An 8265-nucleotide genomic window follows, 5' to 3' on the forward strand; every position below is an offset into this window, starting at 1 on the left:
TATCGTCTGCAAAGCTATTCCGCGCGCTGCGGTATGCGGAGACACTAAACGCACCATAGTACAACACAGAAAAAGTTTCTAAGTTTATGTAATAGCCAGTAAGACGCAGTAAAATTCAAGTTTTAGTTATCGATTACTGACTTTTTACACCTCATTGGTGTCTTAGACATGAGCTAGGACCTTAAGATTTTGCATGAAAGGAGGACTAGCAGCCGCGTTGCACGGGAGAATGTGAAAAGTGTTCATATGTAGTAAAAACCTGAAAAATCTGTCCGTTTTTGGCCATTTGTAATCGAATCGACTTAAAGCCAGATCGTCACATTGGTCGCTCTTCTCTCTGAAACTGTTAACATTTATCGTCTACAAAGCTATATGGCGTTTTGGGGTATGCTTAGACACAAAAAGCACCATAGTAGAAAACAGAAGAAGCTTCTAAGTTGATGTAATAGCCAGTAAGAAGCAGTAAAATTCAAGTTTTAGTTATCGATTATTGACTTTTCACCCTTCCATGTTGCCTGGACATGAGCTAGCACCTTAAGATTTTGCATGAAAGGAGGACTAGCAGCTGCGTTGCACGGGAGAATGTGGAAAGTGTTCATATGTAGTAAAAACCTGAGAAATCTGTCCGTTTTTGTCATTTGTTATCGAATCGACTTAATGCCAGATCGTCACATTGGCCGTTCTTCACTCTGAAACGGTTACATTTAGCGTCTGCAAAGCTACGTCGCGTGCTGCGGTATGCGAAGACATTAAGAGCACCATAGAAGAACACAGAAGAAGCTTCTAAGTTGATGTAATAGCCACTAAGATGCAGTACAATTCAAGTTTTAGTTATCGATTATTGACTTATTACCCTTCTTTGGTGCCTTAGACGTGAGCTAGGACCTTAAGATTTTGCATGAGAGGAGGGCTAGCAGCCGCGTTGAATGGGAGAATGTGAAAAATGTTCATATGCAGTAGGAACCTGAGAAATCCGACCGTTTTCGTCATTTGTTATCGAATCGACTTAAAGCCAGATCGTCACATTGGCAGCTCATCTCTCTGAAACGTTTACATTTATACTCTGCAAAGCAATATCGCGTGTTGCGGTATGCGGAGACACTAAACAGACCATTGTACAATACAGACAAAGTTTCTAAGTTTATGGAATAGCCAGTAAGACGCAGTAAAATTCAAGTTTTAGTTATCGATTATTGACTTTTTACCCTTCATTGGTGTCTTAGACATGAGCTAGGACCTTAAGATTTTGCATGGAAGGAGGACTAGCAGCCGTGTTGCACGGGAGAAAGTGAAAAGTGTTCATATCCAGTAAGAACCTGAAAAATCCGTCCGTTTTTTCCATTTGTTATGGAATCGACTTAAAGCCAGATCGTCACATTGGCCGCTCTTCTCTCTGAAACGTTTAAATTTATCGTCTGCAAAGCTATCTCGAGTTCTGCGGTATGCGTAGACACTAAAAGCTCCATAGTACAACACAGAAGAAGGTTCTAAGTTGATGTAATAGCCAGTAAGAAGCAGTAAAATTCAAGTTTTAGTTATCGATTATGGACTTTGTACCATACTTTGGTGTCTTGAACATGAGATCTTGCATGAAAGGATGACTAGCAGCCTCGTTGCACGGGAGAAAGTGAAAAGTGTTCATATGTAGTAAAAGCCTGAGAAATCTATCCGCTTTTGTCATTTGTTATCGAATCGACTTAATGCCAGATCGTCACATTGGCCGCTCTTCTCTCTGAAACGGTGACATTTATCGTCTGCAAAGCTATGTAGCGTGCTGCAGTATCCAGAGACACTAAAAGGACCATAGTAGAACACAGAAGAAGCTTCTACGTTGATGTAATAGCCGGTAAGAAGGAGTAAAATTCAAGTTTTTGTTATCGATTATTGACTTTTTACAATTCTTTGGTGCTTTGTACATGGGCTGGGACCTTAAGATTTTGCATGAAAGGATGACTAGCAGCCTCGTTGCACTTGAGAATGTGAAATGTGTTCATATGTAGTAAAAACCTGAGAAATCTGTCCGTTTTTGTCATTTGTTATCGAATCGACTAAATGCCAAATCGTCACATTGGCCGCTCTTCTCTCTGAAACGTTTACATTTATCGTCTGCAAAGCTATTCCGCGCGCTGGGGTATGCGGAGACACTAAACGCACCATAGTACAACACAGAAAAAGTTTCTAAGTTTATGTAATAGCCAGTAAGACGCAGTAAAATTCAAGTTATAGTTATCGATTACTGACTTTTTACACCTCATTGGTGTCTTAGACATGAGCTAGGACCTTAAGATTTTGCATGAAAGGAGGACTAGCAACCGCGTTGCACGGGAGAATGTGAAAAGTGTTCATATGTAGTAAAAACCTGAAAAATCTGTCCGTTTTTTGGCAATTTGTAATCGAATCGACTTAAAGCCAGATCGTCACATTGGTCGCTCTTCTCTCTGAAACTGTTAACATTTATCGTCTACAAAGCTATATAGCGTTTTGGGGTATCCTTAGACACAAAAAGCACCATAGTTGAAAACAGAAGAAGCTTCTAAGTTGATGTAATAGCCAGTAAGACGCAGTAAAATTCAAGTTTTAGTTATCGATTACTGACTTTTTACACCTCATTGGTGTCTTAGACATGAGCTAGGATCTTAAGATTTTGCATGGAAGGAGGACTAGCAGCCGCGTTGCACGGGAGAATGTGAAAAGTGTTCATATGTAGTAAAAACCTGAAAAATCTGTCCGTTTTTGGCCATTTGTAATCGAATCGACTTAAAGCCAGATCGTCACATTGGTCGCTCTTTTCTCTGAAACTGTTAACATTTATCGTCTACAAAGCTATATGGCGTTTTGGGGTATCCTTAGACACAAAAAGCACCATAGTAGAAAACAGAAGAAGCTTCTAAGTTGATGTTATAGCCAGTAAGATGCAGTAAAATTCAAGTTTTAGTTATCGATTATTGACTTTTTACCCTTCCATGGTGCTTGCAGATGAGCTAGGACCTAAGATTTTGCATGAAAGGAGGACTAGCAGCTGCGTTGCACGGGAGAATGTGGAAAGTGTTCATATGTAGTAAAAACCTGAGAAATCTGTCCGTTTTTGTCATTTGTTATCGAATCGACTTAATTCCAGATCGTCACATTGGCCGTTCTTCACTCTGAAACGGTTACATTTATCGTCTGCAAAGCTACGTCGCGTGCTGCGGTATGCGAAGACATTAAGAGCACCATAGAAGAACACAGAAGAAGCTTCTAAGTTGATGTAATAGCCACTAAGAAGCAGTACAATTCAAGTTTTAGTTATCGATTATTGACTTTTTACCCTTCTTTGGTGCCTGAGACGTGAGCTAGGACCTTAAGATTTTGCATGAAAGGAGGGCTAGCAGCCGCGTTGAATGGGAGAATGTGAAAAATGTTCATATGCAGTAGGAACCTGAGAAATCCGACCGTTTTCGTCATTTGTTATCGAATCGCCTTAAAGCCAGATCGTCACATTGGCCGCTATTCTCTCTGAAACGTTTACATTTATCGTCTGCAAAGCGACTTCGCGTGTTGCGGTATGCGGAGACACTAAACAGACCATTGTACAATACAGAAAATGTTTCTAAGTTTATGGAATAGCCAGTAAGACGCAGTAAAATTCAAGTTTTAGTTATCGATTATTGACTTTTTACCCTTCATTGGTGGCTTAGACATGAGCTAGGACCTTAAGATTTTGCATGAAAGGAGGACTAGCAGCCGTGTTGCACGGGAGAAAGTGAAAAGTGTTCATATCCAGTAAGAACCTGAAAAATCCGTCCGTTTTTTCCATTTGTTATCGAATCGACTTAAAGCCAGATCGTCACATTGGCCGCTCTTCTCTCTGAAACGTCTAAATTTATCGTCTGCAAAGCTATCTCGAGTGCTGCGGTATGCGTAGACACTAAAAGCACCATAGTACAACACAGAAGAAGGTTCTAAGTTGATGTAATAGCCAGTAAGAAGCAGTAAAATTCAAGTTTTAGTTATCGATTATGGACTTTGTACCCTTCTTTGGTGCCTTAGACATGAGCTAAGACCTTATGATCTTGCATGAAAGGATGACTAGCAGCCTCGTGGCACGGGAGAAAGTGAAAATTGTTCATATGTAGTAAAAGCCTGAGAAATCTATCCGCTTTTGTCTTTTGTTATCGAATCGACTTAATGCCAGATCGTCACATTGGCCGCTCTTCTCTCTGAAACGGTTACATTTATCGTCTGCAAAGCTATGTAGCGTGCTGCAGTATCCAGAGACACTAAAAGCACCATAGTAGAACACAGAAGAAGCTTCTAAGTTTATGTAATAGCCAGTAAGAAGGAGTAAAATTGAAGTTTTAGTTATCGATTATTGACTTTTTATCCTTCTTTGGTGCCTTGTACATGGGCTAGGATCTTAAGATTTTGCATGAAAGGATGAGTAGCAGCCTCGTTGCACTTGAGAATGTGAAAAGTGTTCATATGTAGTAAAAACCTGAGAAATCTGTCCGTTTTTGTCATTTGTTATCGAATCGACTTAATGCCAAATCGTCACACTGGCCGCTGTTCTCTCATGAACGGTTACATTTATCGTCTGCAAAGCTATGTAGCGTGCTGCGGTATGCGGAGACACTAAAAGCACCATAGTAGAACATTTAGCTTAGAAGCTTCTAAGTTGATGTTATAGCCAGTAAGAAGTAATACAATTCAAGTTTTAGTTATCGATTATTGACTTTTTACTCTTCTTTGGTGCCTTGGACATGAGCTAGGACCTTAAGATTTTGGATGACAGGATGGCTAGCAGCTGCGTTGCACGGGAGAATGTGAAATGTGTTGATATGTAGTAAAAACCTGAAAAATTCGTCCGTTTTCGTCAATTGTTATCGAATCGACTTAAAGCCACATCTTCACATTGGCTGCTCTTCTCTCTGAAACGGTTACATTTATCGTGTGCAAAGCTATGTTGCGTGCCGCGATATGCGGAGACACTAAAAGGACCATAGAAGAACACAGAAGAAGCTTCTAAGCTTATAAGTTGATGTAATAGCCATTAAGAAGCAGTACAATTCAAGTTTTAGTTATCGATTATTGAATTTTTACGCTTCTTTGCTGCCTTGCACATGAGCGAGGACCTTAAGATTTTGCATGAAAGGAGGGCTAGCAGCCGCGTTACACGGGAGAATGTGAAATGTTTTGATACGTAGTAAAAACCTGAGAAATTCGTCCGTTTTCGTTACTTGTTATCGAATCGACTTAAAGCCAGATCATCACATTGGCCGCTCTTCTCTCTGAAACGGTTACATTACCGTATGCAAAGCTATGGCGCGTGCTGCGGTTTGCGGAGACACGAAAAGCACCATAGTAGGACACAGAAGAAGCTTCTAAGTTGATGTAATAGCCTGTAAGAAGCAGTACAATTCAAGTTTTAGTTATCGATTATTGACTTTTTACCCTTTTTTGGAGCCTTGGACATGAGCTAGGACCTTAAGATTTTGCATGACAGGAGGGCTAGCGGCCGCGTTGAATGGGAGAATGTGAAAAGTGTTTATATACAGTAAGAACCTGAGAAATCCGATCATTTACGTCATTTGTTATCGAATCGACTTAAAGCCAATTCGTCACAGTGGCCGCTCTTCTTTCTGAAACGTTAAATTTATCGTCTGCAAAGCTATGTCGAGTGCTGCGGTATGCGTAGACACTAAACGCACCATAGTACAACACAGAAGAAGGTTCTAAGTTGATGTAATAGCCAGTAAGAAGCAGTAGAATTCAAGTTTTAGTTATCGATTATTGACTTCGTACCCTTCTTTGGTCCCTTGGACATGTGCTAGGACCTTAAGATTTTGCATGAAAGGACAGCTAGCAGCTGCGTTGCACGGGAGAATGTGAAATGTGTTGATATGTAGTAAAAACCTGAGAATTTTGTCCGTTTTCGTCATTTGTTATCGAATCGACTTAAAGCCACACCTTCACATTGGCCGCTCTTCTCTCTGAAACGGTTACATTTATCGTCTGCAAAGCTATGTCGCGTGCTGCAGTATCCAGAGACACTAAAAGCACCATAGTACAACATAGAAAAAGCTTTTAAGTTGATGTGATAGCCATTAAGAAGTAGTACAATTCAAGTTTTAGTTATCGATTATTGACTTTCTACCCTTCGTTGGTGCCTTGGACATGAGCTAGGACCTTATGATCTTGCATGAAAGGATGACTAGCAGCCTCGTTGCACGGGAGAGTGTGAAAAGTGTTCATATGTAGTAAAAGACTGAGAAATCTATCCGTTTTTGTCATTTGTTATCGAATCGACTTAATGCCAGATCGTAACATCGGCCGCTCTTCTCTCTGAAACGGTTACATTTATTGTCTGCAAAGCTATGTAGCGTGCTGCAGTATCCAGAGACACTAAAAGCACCATAGTAGAACATAGAAGAAGTTTCTAAGATGATGTGATAGCCATTAAGAAGTAGTACAATTCAAGTTTTAGTAATCGATTATTGACTTTCTACCGTTCTTTGGTGCCTTGGAAATGACCTAGGTTCTTAAGATTTTGCATGAAAGGAGGGCTAGCAGCCGCGTTGAATGGGAGAATGTGAAAAGTGTTCATATGCAGTAAGAACCTGAGAAATCCGACCATTTTCGTCATTTGTTATCAAATCGACTTAAAGCCAATTCGTCACATTGGCCGCTCTTCTTTCTGAAACGTTTAAATTTATTGTCTGCAAAGCTATGTCGAGTGCTGCGGTACGCGTAGACACTAAAACCACCATAGTACAACACAGAAGAAGGTTCTAAGATGAAGTAATAGCCAGTAAGAAGCAGTAGAATTCAAGTTTTAGTTATCGATTATTGACTTCGTACCCTTCTTTGGTGCCATGGACATGAGCTAGGACCTTATGATCTTGCATGAAAGGATAACTAGCAGGCTCGTTGCACGGGAGAATGTGAAAAGTGTTCATATGTAGTAAAAGCCTGAGAAATCTATCCGTTTTTGTCATTTGTTATCGAATCGACTTAATGCCAGATCGTCACATTGGGGGCTCTTCTCTCTGAAACCGTTTCATTTATCGTCTGCAAAGCTATGTAGCGTGCTGCAGTATCCAGAGACACTAAAAGCACCATACTAGTACACACAAGAAGCTTCTAAGTTGATGTAATAGCCTGTAAGAAGCAGCAAAAGTCCAGTTTTAGTTATCTTTTATTGACTTTTTACCGTTCTTTGGTGCCTTGGACATGAGCTAGAACCTTAAGATTTTGCATGAAAGGAGGGCTAGCAGCCGCGTTACACGGGAGAATGTGAAATGTTTTGATACGTAGTAAAAACCTGAGAACTTCGTCCGTTTTCGTTACTTAATATCGAATCGACTTAAAGCCAGATCATCACATTAGCCGCTCTTCACTCTGAAACGGTTACATTACCGTATGCAAAGCTATGTCGCGTTGTGCGGTATGCGGAGACACGAAAAGCACCATAGTAGGACACAGAAGAAGCTTCTAAGTTGATGTAATAGCCAGTAAGAAGCAGTACAATTCAAGTATTAGTTATCGATTATCGACTTTTCACCCTTCTTTGGTGCCTTGGACATGAGCTAGGAAGTTAAGATTTTGCAGAAAGGAGGGCTAGCAGCCGAGTTGCACGGAAGAATGTGAAATGTGTTGATATGTAGTAAAAACCTGAGAAATCCGTCCGTTTCCGTCATTTGTTATCGAATCGACTTAAAGCCAGATCGTCACATTGGCCGCTGTTCGCTCTGAAACGGTTACATTTATCGTCTGCATAGCTATGTCGCGTGCTGCGGAATGCGGAGACACTAAAAGCACCATAGTGGAACACAGAAGAAGCTTCTAAGTTGATGTAATAGCCAGTAAGAAGCAGTACAATTCAAGTTTTAGTTATCAATTATTGACTTTTTTACCTTCTTTGGTGCCTTGGACATGAGCCAGGACCTTAAGATTTTGCATTAAAGGAGGTCTAGTAGCCGCGTTGCACGGGAGAATGTGAAAAGTGTTCATATGTAGTAAGAACCTGAGAAATGCATCCGTTTTTGTCTTTTGTCACCGATTCGACTTAATGCCAGTTCGTCACATTGGCCGCCCTTCTCTCTGAAACGGTTACATTTATCGTCTGCAAAGCTATGTCGCGTGCTGCAGTATGCGGAGACACTAAAAGCACCATAGTGGAACACAGAAGAAGCTTCTAAGTTGATGTAATAGCCAGTAAGAAGCAGTACAATTCAAGTTTTAGTTATCGATTATTGAATTTTTACGCTTCTTTGCTGCCTTGCACAT

This window comes from Schistocerca gregaria, unplaced genomic scaffold (genome assembly GCF_023897955.1).
Source record: "Schistocerca gregaria isolate iqSchGreg1 unplaced genomic scaffold, iqSchGreg1.2 ptg000352l, whole genome shotgun sequence".
NCBI classification, from domain to species: domain Eukaryota; kingdom Metazoa; phylum Arthropoda; class Insecta; order Orthoptera; family Acrididae; genus Schistocerca; species Schistocerca gregaria.